This window comes from Crocuta crocuta, unplaced genomic scaffold, assembly GCF_008692635.1.
Source record: "Crocuta crocuta isolate KB4526 unplaced genomic scaffold, BGI_CrCroc_1.0 scaffold258, whole genome shotgun sequence".
Lineage (NCBI taxonomy): Eukaryota > Metazoa > Chordata > Mammalia > Carnivora > Hyaenidae > Crocuta > Crocuta crocuta.
In genome coordinates, this window is record NW_027532842.1 from 3,033,430 (window position 1) to 3,044,818 (window position 11,389).

Genomic DNA, 11,389 nt, shown 5'->3' on the forward strand with positions numbered 1-11,389 from the left:
TGGTTTCCAGATAGTGGAGAAGATCCTGTATTCAGGCCCCCATCCAGTCTCCTTTACCCAGATACCAAGGCAGGGTTGGGTTTGCCAGATCGCATTATCCACCATAGGCCCCATCCATCATCCCTTTCTCCTGCCTGTGAAACCCTGTCCCGTGCAGGCTCCTGGATTCCACTTGGAATCGCCCTTTGCCTGCTCAGGCAAGAGCTTACAGGGGTGTGTGTCTGAGACACTGAGTCCTGTCTGTTTCCCAGCTGAGCAGTTTCTACCTCCACCAACGGGGTGACGATGCAGAAGTTACCACCAGGTACAGGTCTCCCTGGGAGACACATGTTTCTCCATCAGTCTCCAGACTCTGGAAGATAAGAGAAGTCTGGCTTTGGGGGCTCTGTATAGTGCACCTGTGGTGGACTTCATCATCACCATTCTCGGAGACTCAGGCACCATAAATGGTCTCATGAATCTTTTTTTTTAATTTTAAAAAACTTTTAATGTTTTTTATTTATTTTTGAGAGAGAGACAGTGTGAGCAGGGGAGGGTCAGAGAGAGAAGGAGATACAGACTCTGAAGACAGGCTCCAGGCTCTTAGCTAGCTGTCAGCATAGAGCCTGACGCGGGGCTCAAACCCATGAAGCATGAGATCATGACCTGAGCCGAAGTCGGACGCTTGACTGGCTGAGCCACCCAGGTGCCCCAATGATCTCATGAATCTTAAGGTAAAACAGAGGAGGCACTCTGAAAGGTCCTAAGACTCTATTTTCTGGAATGTATCCCTGGGCACCAAAGCATGATTTGTGGTCCCTGCCAGCCCCACCCCCTTGCGAGACAGGCCGAATAGACTGTAGTGTGGCAAAAGTCTGTAGGCTTTTGGCTTTCATCCCTGAAAGAATCAAAAGAATTTGATAAATTCGTGCTCTAGAGGGTGCACTGTATCTGTTAGGAATACTTCTAGCTGCAAATGACAGGTAGCTTGACTAACAGTTTTTAAACATATAGGACATGATATTTATTCCTAAAAAAACAAATAAGCAACAACAACAACAAAAGAAAAAAACCTAGCTATGTAGCAACATAGGTCTCTTAGGAGACCCAGGCTTTTCTTATCTTTCCTCTCTGGCATCCCTAGTCTATTGTCTTTTGTCTTCATTTTGTCTTTGTTGTTGTGTTTGTCCCATGGCAGACAGAAAGCTGCTATGTTCCAAACCTCCTATGTTCCAGGCAGGGAACAGTAGAAGATAGACGGACAAAGGACGGGCCACTGCCCTTTCATCAGGAACCAAAACTTCCTGGGGGCTCCAGCCCTATCAATTTCTGCTGCATGTCACCCTTACTGGAAGAGAGCCAGGGGCAAGGGGAAGCAGGTGGGGATCAGGTCAGCCAACCAGTGGTGTCTACAAGTGCCAACTGCAATGACACACAAAAGAGAATGAAGGGGCACTTCTGAAATGGAAACTGTGACCAGGGATGTCTCTATCAGAGACATATAACAACAACATATAACAAACACCATAGACTTGGTGGCAGGGGTTGGGGGGCTTAAACAACACTGATTTATTTCCTCACAGTTCTGGAGGCTACAAGTCCAAGATCAGAGTGTCAGCATCCCGTTGGGTTCTTGGTTGAGTGCACCTTTCTGGACATCTTCTAATGTCCTCACATGATGTGTCACTCTCTTGAGCAGGGAGAGAGAGAGAGAGAGAGAGAGAGAGAGAGAGAAAGCTCTCTCCTGTCTTTTTTTATAAAGGCATTACTCTGACCATGAGAGGTCTACCCTCATGACTTAATTACCTTCCCAAGCTCCACCTTCTATTACCATCATCTTAGAGCTTAGGGTTCCAACATATGAATTTGGGAGTAGGACACAAACATTCAGTCCAGAGAAGAACAATGAGGATTATAAGGTAGGTTAAAAAATTTTTTTTAATGTTTTATCTATTTTTGAGGGCTACAGAGACAGAGTGTGAGCAGGGAAGGGGCAGAGAGAAAAGGAGACACAGAATCCAAAGCAGGTTCCAGGCTCTGAGCTGTCAGCACAGAGCCCAGCGAGGAGCTCAAACTCACGAACTGTGAGGTCATGACCTGAGCCAAAGTCAGATGCCCAACCAACTGAGCCACCCAGGCGACCCAAGGGATCGTAGGGTAGGTTTTGAAGTGAGGTTGACTCAAGATTTGCCGCCTCAGGGTCCTGACACCCTGCACCCTACCAGGCTCACATTTTCTTTTCATATTTGATTGTAATAGCTTGTCTCCTTGCCCCGTCCCAGAGACCAGGGATGTCCAGTGCCTCCCAAGGTTTCCGGGCATCCCTGCGTCCTGCGTCCACAGAGGCCCCCACCTCCTCTCTGCAGAATGACTTCTTCTGTCCCACTGTGTCCTTCTTCCTTTATTCTCCAAAGGCACCATCAACACAGGGCTCTTGGACACCCTGATGTTCCCTTTTCAACTCATCAGAACCCAGGAGTATGCGAACATCTTTCATTCATTTCAGTTGGCTGGTGTTTCCTTTAATCAACCTCTTGGCTAAGGAATTAAACAGCAGTTAGGACAAAACCTTTTTCAGAATGGTGAGTCTGCATTTTTAAAGAAAACGTGTTCTGAAGGATGATTTACCTTTTTTCCACTTTTAATCTAACTCTCAAGGGCTTTTCAGAACAGTCTTCTTTTTCACCTTGAGATACATTTTTCTTTCTTTTTTTAAATCAAGTGTTTTGGGCTCTTTTTTTTTTTTATTGTGAACTAAATAGTCTTTATGAACTGAGCACCAATTAGTCTCACCTATTTTAATGGACCTTAAGGTCATTAATTTCCTAAGACCCAACAGTCACAGTTCTTTGAAAGAGAGAAAAAGCTGAAGTTGTTTTTGTTTTGCCACCCATCAGAAATATGAAAATGAACCTTTTCTATTGTCTTTAGTAATAGCTAAGGGCAAAGACCACAAATTAACCTCCCTCCATTAGGCACAATCAATGGAGACTTAGAGATTTTCCCCCTAGTCTAGACTGCTGTTTGGGAAGGAATGTTAGAATGAGGCACATTTCCTACAGAGAGGCCCAAGGACAAAGGGACCTGCTGATCGCCATCCATGTGACTCCGGGAAATGCCAGGCCTGGAGCTCAGGTTTCGGGCTCTGTCATGGCAGGAGGCAGTGATGGATGGAGGTCCAGTTTGAGGGTCTGAGCTGCCATGAATGAGACCCTCCTGCTGTGCCTGCTGGGGGCCGAGTCTTCTCCACAGTCACAGTTGGCTGTCGAACCCCGTGCTGTTTCTGTGACAGGCAGAATTGGGAGCTACTGTTGACGGCATGTTGGGCAAGCACAGGCCCGCACGACTGAGCACACCATGTTGGTGGGGGCCACACAGTCGGAGGACATTCAGAATCAAGCCATCAGGGATTTGGTAAAGCTCTGGAATGAAAAAGGGACATAAAGCTGCTTCCCTTTTGGGGGGGTACCCCCAAGGCAACTGGGAGCTCATCTTGGGTAGGTGGAAATATAATCCTGAATGCTGTCACTTCCATGTCCTGCAGCACAGCCCTGGCTTCAGCTGAGCCCTTGCTCCAAAGAGGGAACTTGACGTTGAAAGCATGATGCTGCCCTTGGGGGAGGGGTCTCTCACCTCTAGGCTAAATCACCTATGTCTAGATCATCCGACACTGTAGTGACTTGGAGAGGGGGTAATGGGAGAGATTCCCTTTGGCCCCAGGAACCATAAAGATGCAGCTGCCTCTCCCAAAGGATGCTGGTGTAGGTCCTTGGGACTCATTGGGAAGAGAGGGAACTGGACAGATTGGGGAACCAAGATGGCAGCCAGGGTAGAGACTGAGAGCCACACACCCTTGTGTTGTGGTCAGTCATTCACCCATTTAATAGTCAATCCAACACCCATTAACTGGCACCGTGCTAGAAGCTGACATAGACATGTCTAAGACACCATCCGTGCCACCATGGAGACCTGCATATGTATAAGAAAGAAAGGGGGGGACATGGGGAGCTTGTCAGGGTGGGTGATTCTTGAGCTGAGGTTTGAGCAGTGAGAAGGTGGACTGTGGGGCAAAGTGTCTCGGGCAGAAAGAGCACGTGAGTGAAAGCTCAGAGCAGAAACAGCCTGGACTCTGGGGGAGATGCAGGGAGTTCTCTAGGACAGGGGTGAGGCTGGGGGGAAAGGCGAGGCCAGAGAGATAAATGGGGTTAGATAAGTGCTGCCCAATTGAAATATTATGCGGACCACATATGTAATTTTATATTTCATAGTAGCCATATTTAAGAAAAAGACGAGTGAAATTCATTTTAATAATACATATCTTCAAATCCAAATATTGTCATTTTAACATGTAATCAGTATAAAATTATTAACAAGACATGTTATATTGTCTTTCTAAGTCATAAAAAATCTGGTGGGTATTTTGCTCTCACCTGCATCAGAAGTGATTCGGAGCCACACGTAGCTGGAAGTGCTTGTACCTGACAGTGCATGTCTATATGAACGGCCTGTCGGGCAGGAAGGGGAGTCGATGTTGTCCTGAGAGCAAAGAGGTGCCATTGAAGGATTTCAAAAAGGGAATGGCATGGTCAGTCTTGTGCTCTAGAAAAGATATCTGGCTAGAGTGGGAAGAGGAACCAATTGGGGCAGAATTTTAATAGATCAGGCAAAAGGAAATTCCTGCAAATAGAACACTGGGCAAATGTGAGTGTTTGTGAGCATATGAAAAAGAGAGGAAGGGGTGTGTGTGCTTCTTTTTTGGGAAATGCACTTCATAGCATCATTAGAAAGCAAAATATCTGGGGCGCCTGGGTGGCTCAGTGGGTTAAGCATCCAACTCTTGATTTCAGCTCCGGTCATGATCTCGCAGTCGGGCGATCAACCCCTGTGTCTAACTCTGTGCACCTGCTTAAAGATTTCTTCTCTCCCTCTGCCCTTCCCGCCCCCTTTTTTTGCTCTCTCTCTCTTTCAAAAAAAAAAAAGGCAAAATTTCTCATAATAAGTGTGGCTAATTTAGCCATGTTGTGTGTTTCTTGGTTTCCTGTGCAGACAGCCTCCAGCGCTGCGGTAGCAGACCTCCCCTCCCCCAGTCCTGTCTGAGGCTCTCTGGGCTCAAGCCCCTGCAGCGGCTGGTGGGAGCCAGCACAGGCAGGCAGGAGGTTGGCAGTGCCCTCTCACCCCGTCCTAGGGCACAGGGAAGATCCCAGAGTCTCAGGACAGGTGGAATTGTGTTTTCCCAGCCACTTAGGCTTGGCTTTGAGCACCTTCTCTGAGCCTTGGCTTCCTTATCTCCAAGATGGACATCATAGCTCACCGGACAGGGCTGTTTGGAGGAGCACATGGAATAATACAGGAAAATGGCCTGGAAGAGAACCCACTGATGGCTGCCGCCCACTGAGCACTTGGGGCTGTCCAGGTCTCTTTCTCTCACAGACTCCCTTGCTGTGTCCAGCAAACTTGCTGCCCTTTCTCCTTTTAGTTAGTGAATGGTGGCTGAGAGGTACTAAAGGGACCAGAGTGCAACCATTATGCGCTTGTTTGCAGGCACTCCGTAAGTGGGAATGCTCTGCTCTGCCCTACCCTGCCCTTCCCTTCCCCAAGAGTCTGACTCTCTGCCCTTTCTGCTCATCTCTAGAATCCAGACTTCTATGTCTGCTTCTTAGTATATGCCAGCCTCAGTCTTCTCTGCAAGTGAGCCTAATCATAGCCACCTCCTCTAGGCTCTGCTGATGCTCACAAAGTCAGGTCTGTGAAAGCTCTTTGTTGATTGCACATCGCCAAAGAAAATTGCTCAAGGCCTGTCCCATCCTGCAAGGACATCCAGGGCATGGTATCTTGTCTTGGCAGGGCTGGGGGTGCTACGGGTGGGGGAGGGGGGTATTTAGAAGAAGTCGGAGAGACTGCAGGTCTCAGGGAGAGAGTAAGGGGTTGGCACAGTAAAGGCACTTGCATATTTGTGGGAACCATGTTCTGGATGATGAGAGAGCTGCTTTGGTATGTGTGTGGTCATCTTCCTCTGTTCTCTCCTTGGGTTGGGTGGAATCAGTGATCATCACCACGCTTGTTGGAAGCATTGTTCTAATCGGGTCTTGGTGTCATATGGGTGCCCCAGGCGCTCAAGGTAAAGAGAGACCAAGGAAACTCTTCTTGAATACAAAATTCTGTCCAAGGAAGTCTTGGAGATGGTCTGTTTACACAAGTGCCCATGAATGTAGGCAAGAAGTGAATTGCAAATCTCCTGCATCAGCCACAAAAGGGAGCCCTTTGCAGAACTGGGTTCTTGTTGCTTCGTTAGAGGCCACATGCATCCCTAGTCTGTTCTGAGAGGTGGCCATGCCTCGAGGCTGACCTACTGATGCCTGGACACACTTTAAAGAGCCCATCTCATTTAGCAGCAGTTCTGTGTGAGAAGAAGCTTGGGACTTGCAGTTCTTTGGGTCTGGGTCAGGTCCAGCATTATGAGCAGTGTGACCTTGAGCAAGTCATTTGCCTTCCCTAAGCCTGAGTGTTCTCAACTGCAAAGCAAAGTAAAAAATACTTGCTTTTCGGGGCGCCTGGGTGGCTTAGTCAGTTAAGCGTCCGACTTTCGCTTAGGTCATGATCTCACGGTTTGTGAGTTCAAGCCCCATGTCAGGCTCTGTGTTGACAGCTCAGAGCCTGGAGCCTGTTTCAGAGTCTGTGACTCCCTCTCTTTCTGACCCTCCCCTGCTCACGCTGTCTCTCTCTCTCCTAGAAATAAATAAAACATTAAAAAAATTAAAAAAATACTTGCTTTTCCACATGAAAGAGGTGCAAAGCACAAGTGAAAGGATGTGAAAGATGCTTAGTAAACAGAATCTCTGGGCCAATATATGGTACTATTGTTGTTATCTGTTCCATAAGGGACTGTTCCAAATGCAGGACCCCTGAGGAGGAAGCCTGCGATGACTGTGAGGGCTGGGCCCTGGTGGGGGACCCACCATGGGTGCACCAGTGCCCAGAGCACTGCATCGGGGTTGCGCTGACACACCTGGCCCTGGTTGATGGCTCGTGCATCAAGCTCAAGTTTCTTCAGATCCCAGGCAAATCCAAGTCACTATGGCCAAGGAATCTGGAGAACTTGGACTTCATCCAATTGCTAGTGGTTTCCAAAGCGCTCCAGGCTGGTGAGTGCAAGTGGTACAAGGTCAAGATGGGAAAGCTGACCAACTCCCACAAGGTGATTGTCACCCAGGGCAAGCCTCGTAATGACCTGGTCCTCCACCTTGCAGGACTTATTATTCTCCTTCAGAGTTAATGACACTGGGGAGTTCCAACTCACATTCCCAAAGCTCACAACATGCTCAGGCATGAGGGTGGAATTCCTGCTTACAGGTTTACAGTGAAAACCCAGAGTTCCAGTTGACCAGGCCAAGACAAGGGTTCATATTAGATGAACTATGCAAAAAGCAGAATTGTCAGAATCACCAATATTAATATCTGAAGGCTATTTAGTGAGCTTGGAATTGTAACAAAATGAGTTGCTTACATGAATTCAACAGTATTAGGACAGATACACTCTTTTCCCTAGAAGATAGCTCAGCCAGGGGAGTGAGAGTGGGTCAAGTTCTTGGTCAAACTACCCTATTTCCGAAGATTGGATGGGCACTGCCAACACTGGTCTAGGGACTTTTCTTTTTCTAACTTTCCGCTATCAACCCATCTGTCCTTTCATTGTCATTTTCCTTTTGTTAGCTAAGGTTCACATCCAGTCAGGTTAGAATGGGATCCGGCTGGCCTGGGATCCATTTAGTTTCCAGGCCCCTGTCTGCTTCCACTTTGTGTTTGCACAGTTCACTTCTACAGAGCAGTCTCAGTCCTTATTTCCAAGTGCATTGGAAAGAGGGGCAGGTGGAGACTAGGCTGGGGGTGGGGGTGGGGTGTAATGATTCCAGGAGGTCCATCCATCTCACTGGGAGTGAGATGCCCACCAACAGTGGACACACCGACAGGCCTTAGCCCCTGATAAGAGCCACCTGATTGGTGGGGCTGGTGGCCAGGCCAAAAGATGGGTCAGGCCTCCAGTACAACAGAGCCACGTGACTCACCCAGGAAAGCAAGGCAGAAACGTAGTCCTGGAGCCTGAGCAGGCTGAAGCAGGTGATGAGAGAAGAAGGCGGACTCCAGGGTCTTGTCTCTTCTGTCTGTCCCCAGGGCGCCCCAGTTACAGAGAGAGCCACAAAGCCAATGCCAGGTGCCCCGGGGACTTGGGGACTGGGTTGGGTTGGTTCAGGGACTGGAAGAGGTGGACCATACCTGTAGGTGAGCCTGTGGCCTGCAAGGGTCTGACACTCTCAGCAGCATGGCACCAAGGCTGGTAGGAGAGGTTTGGAGAGAGGGTGATGTCGGCAAATGTAGGGAGAGCCAATGTTAATCTCATGGGCCCAGTGTGTGTTCTCTGATTTGTTTTGGAAAGCTCTTTGCCACATCCAAGTGGGATCAAGACCTCCTGGTGATTTCCCCTCCCTGCTCTAGGCTCAGCCTTAGCAGCTTGCTTTTGGACAGGCCTATGGAACCTTCCCCAGTCCGTGAACATCCACTTGTCACTTGTATCCGCACTGTGTCGAGGATTCTGTGCGAGCATAAGTGGTTACAAGCACTAGCTGTAGAGAAAAGTTGTTTGAATCCCAGCTCTGCCACCTGCTGGCTGTGGGACATTGTGCAAACCAGTTCACCCCTACACCTCCGTCGCTTCATCAGAGGTAAAATGGGAGTATTCATTTTTATCTCACCGGTTCATCATGAGGATTGAGTGCCCGTTCCTGGCCTGACTCAAGTAATCGTTGTTGACTCATAAAATGAGGTGATGCTTGTAAGGTTCTTAGGCAGTGAGTGACGTAGAGCAAATGTCCAACAATAATAAGTGTCATGTAGGGCTGCAGAGCTCAGGGCCCAGCCACATGGGTCACCTGAGCCCCCCCACCCCCCCAGCCACTGAGAGGAGAGCACCCATCTCTCCATCCCTGGCAACATGCCCACAGTGTAAAACTTCATCCTACACAACCAGAAGGCAATTTAAGGTTGTGATGGGAGGAGCATCTGTGTGGCTCAGTCCGTTAAGCATCTGACTTTGGCTCAGGTCATGATCTCCTGGTTCATGAGTTGGAGCCCCGCATCGGGCTCTGTGCTGGGTGTGAAGCACAGCTTAAAGGGGAAAAAAATGTGATACATGCTAGAATACATATGTACTTGGTGCGTCACATGGGAGATGGCTTCAAAAATATTTTTAAATTGCTGGGAGTAATAAATAGAATAGAAAATATTATTCTATGACTAAGAGATTAGAATATATACATATTTTTAAATGTTTTTTTATTTATTTCTAGGAGAGAGAGAGAGAGACAGCGTGAGCAGGGGAGGGTCAGAGAGAGAGGGAGTCACAGACTGAAACAGGCTCCAGGCTCTGAGCTGGCAGTCAGCACAGAGCCCGACGTGGGGCTCGAACCCACGAACCACGAGATCATGACCTAAGCGAAAGTCGGTTAAGCATCCGACTTAAAGTCGGATGCTTAACCGACTAAGCCACCCAGGCACCCCAGAATATATACATTTTTAAAAACACACGCATTATTCATACATTTTTTTCTTCAAAATATTTTCAAACAGAAATAGGATCATGCTCGGGGCGCCTGGGGAGACAGAGGATCCAAAGCAAGCTCTGCACTGTGAGCACAGAGACGGATGCAGGTCTCGAACTCACGAACTGTGAGATCATGACCTGAGCCCAAATCAAGAGTTGGCTGCTTAACCCACTGAGCCACCCAGGTGCCCCTTCATAGTTTTAATAATAGATTCATAAATTCATTGTTAATAGAGAAATTCAGGTAATACAGGTAAAGAAATAGAGAAGTCCAGATAATACAATTAACTGACTGCCACCCCCATTCCCTGGTTTTAGACTCAGAGGAAACCACTGTTAAAAATTTTATTTGTATTCTTCCAGCCTTTCTGCATTCATACACACTGTCTCTTTCTCTCTCTCCCTCTCTCTCTCTCTCTCTCTCTCTCACACACACACACAATCTTCCTTTTTTTAAAACCTCATTCTATATAAATGAATATACTTTCACAGCATTGAATATCTGAAAAATATTTTATTATATAATATGCCATAAAGGATTTAACTAATTTACCCTATTGGGTGGCATGTAGATAGTTGACAATATGTTTGTTATTCCAAACACAGTGGCAGTGAACCATCTTGGCTCTAACTCTTCGAGCTTATAATGGCATTATTTTTCTTAAGAATATCATTCACAGAAATGGAGTTTCTAGATAAAAAGATACTTACGCTGTAGGGCATTTGATCTATATTCCTCTCTAGAAAGCCTCTAGCAGTGTACCCTTCTCCCAGCTCTGTATGCATGCCTATTTGCTCTCTCCATCGACCTGTAATGGTATTTATGTAGATTTTGGATTCCTTTGATTACTATAATGATTGAATATTTTAGTGTGTTTTTACTGATAATTATTTTCTCCTTTACCTATTATAGATATTAATCCTTTAGGTGTTGAAAACCTTGCAGGTAATCTTTACTACTTTGATCTGTGCTGAAATATTTTATAAAATAAAAAAAATAGTTATGAAAAAAAGACAGAAATGCAGAGCACAGACAGTGTAAATTCCCTTTGTGGAAGGGTGGAGTTGGAGTGTTCTTTTCACTTCTTTTCCCCCTTTCTGTCCTTACTATTAAGGTCATAGTCATTTTAGCGTACCGTATCAAAGTTATGTTCTGAGAACGGGTCAATTTTAGCAGATCTAGAATGGAGACAAGACCAGTTTTGAGTTGCCAGAATTGGAACGGGTAGAGAAGTGGGAAGGATCAGGGGAGGTTGTGTGGCGGAGATCAGAGACTGAGGGTCCAAAGGAAGGAAGGATGGCCAAACATCCCGCTGAGAACAATTCTACACGGACTGAAGGAAAAACATAAAGATGTGTTTGTGTCATCTTCCAGGTGCCATGTCTGCCTTGACTGGTTGACCTCAACCTTGTTTTCTTTCTTATGGTCCTTGACTTTATGCCCCTTCCAAATGGGCAGGTTCTGTCCTGAGCGTGAAGCTGGCTCTTGGTGTCGTTTCCGCAGTTACCTTTTGCCGTTGATGACTGTTCTCCTCTTCCTGTGGGGGAGTAAGAGGGAGAGGACACAGTCTTAGTGGTTTCTGTTTTGTTTAAAAAAAAATATTCCCGGGGGCGCCTGGGTGGCTCAGTCAGTTGAGCGTCTGACTTCAGCTCAGGTCATGATCTCCTGGTTCGTGGGTTCGAGCCCCGTGTCGGGCTCTATGCTGACAATTCAGAGCCTGGAGCCTGCTTCACATTCTGTGTCTCCCTCTCTCTCTGACCCCCTCCCCCCCGCTCACGTTGACTCTCTCTCTCTTCCTCTCTCAGAAATAAATA

General features: G+C 47.2%; 1 pseudogene; it reads left to right on the forward strand.

The window, feature by feature from the left end:
- The first annotated feature begins 11,033 nt into the window (after positions 1-11,033).
- Positions 11,034-11,138, forward strand: LOC144216168 (small nucleolar RNA U3; annotated as a pseudogene).
- The last annotated feature ends 251 nt before the right edge of the window (positions 11,139-11,389 follow it).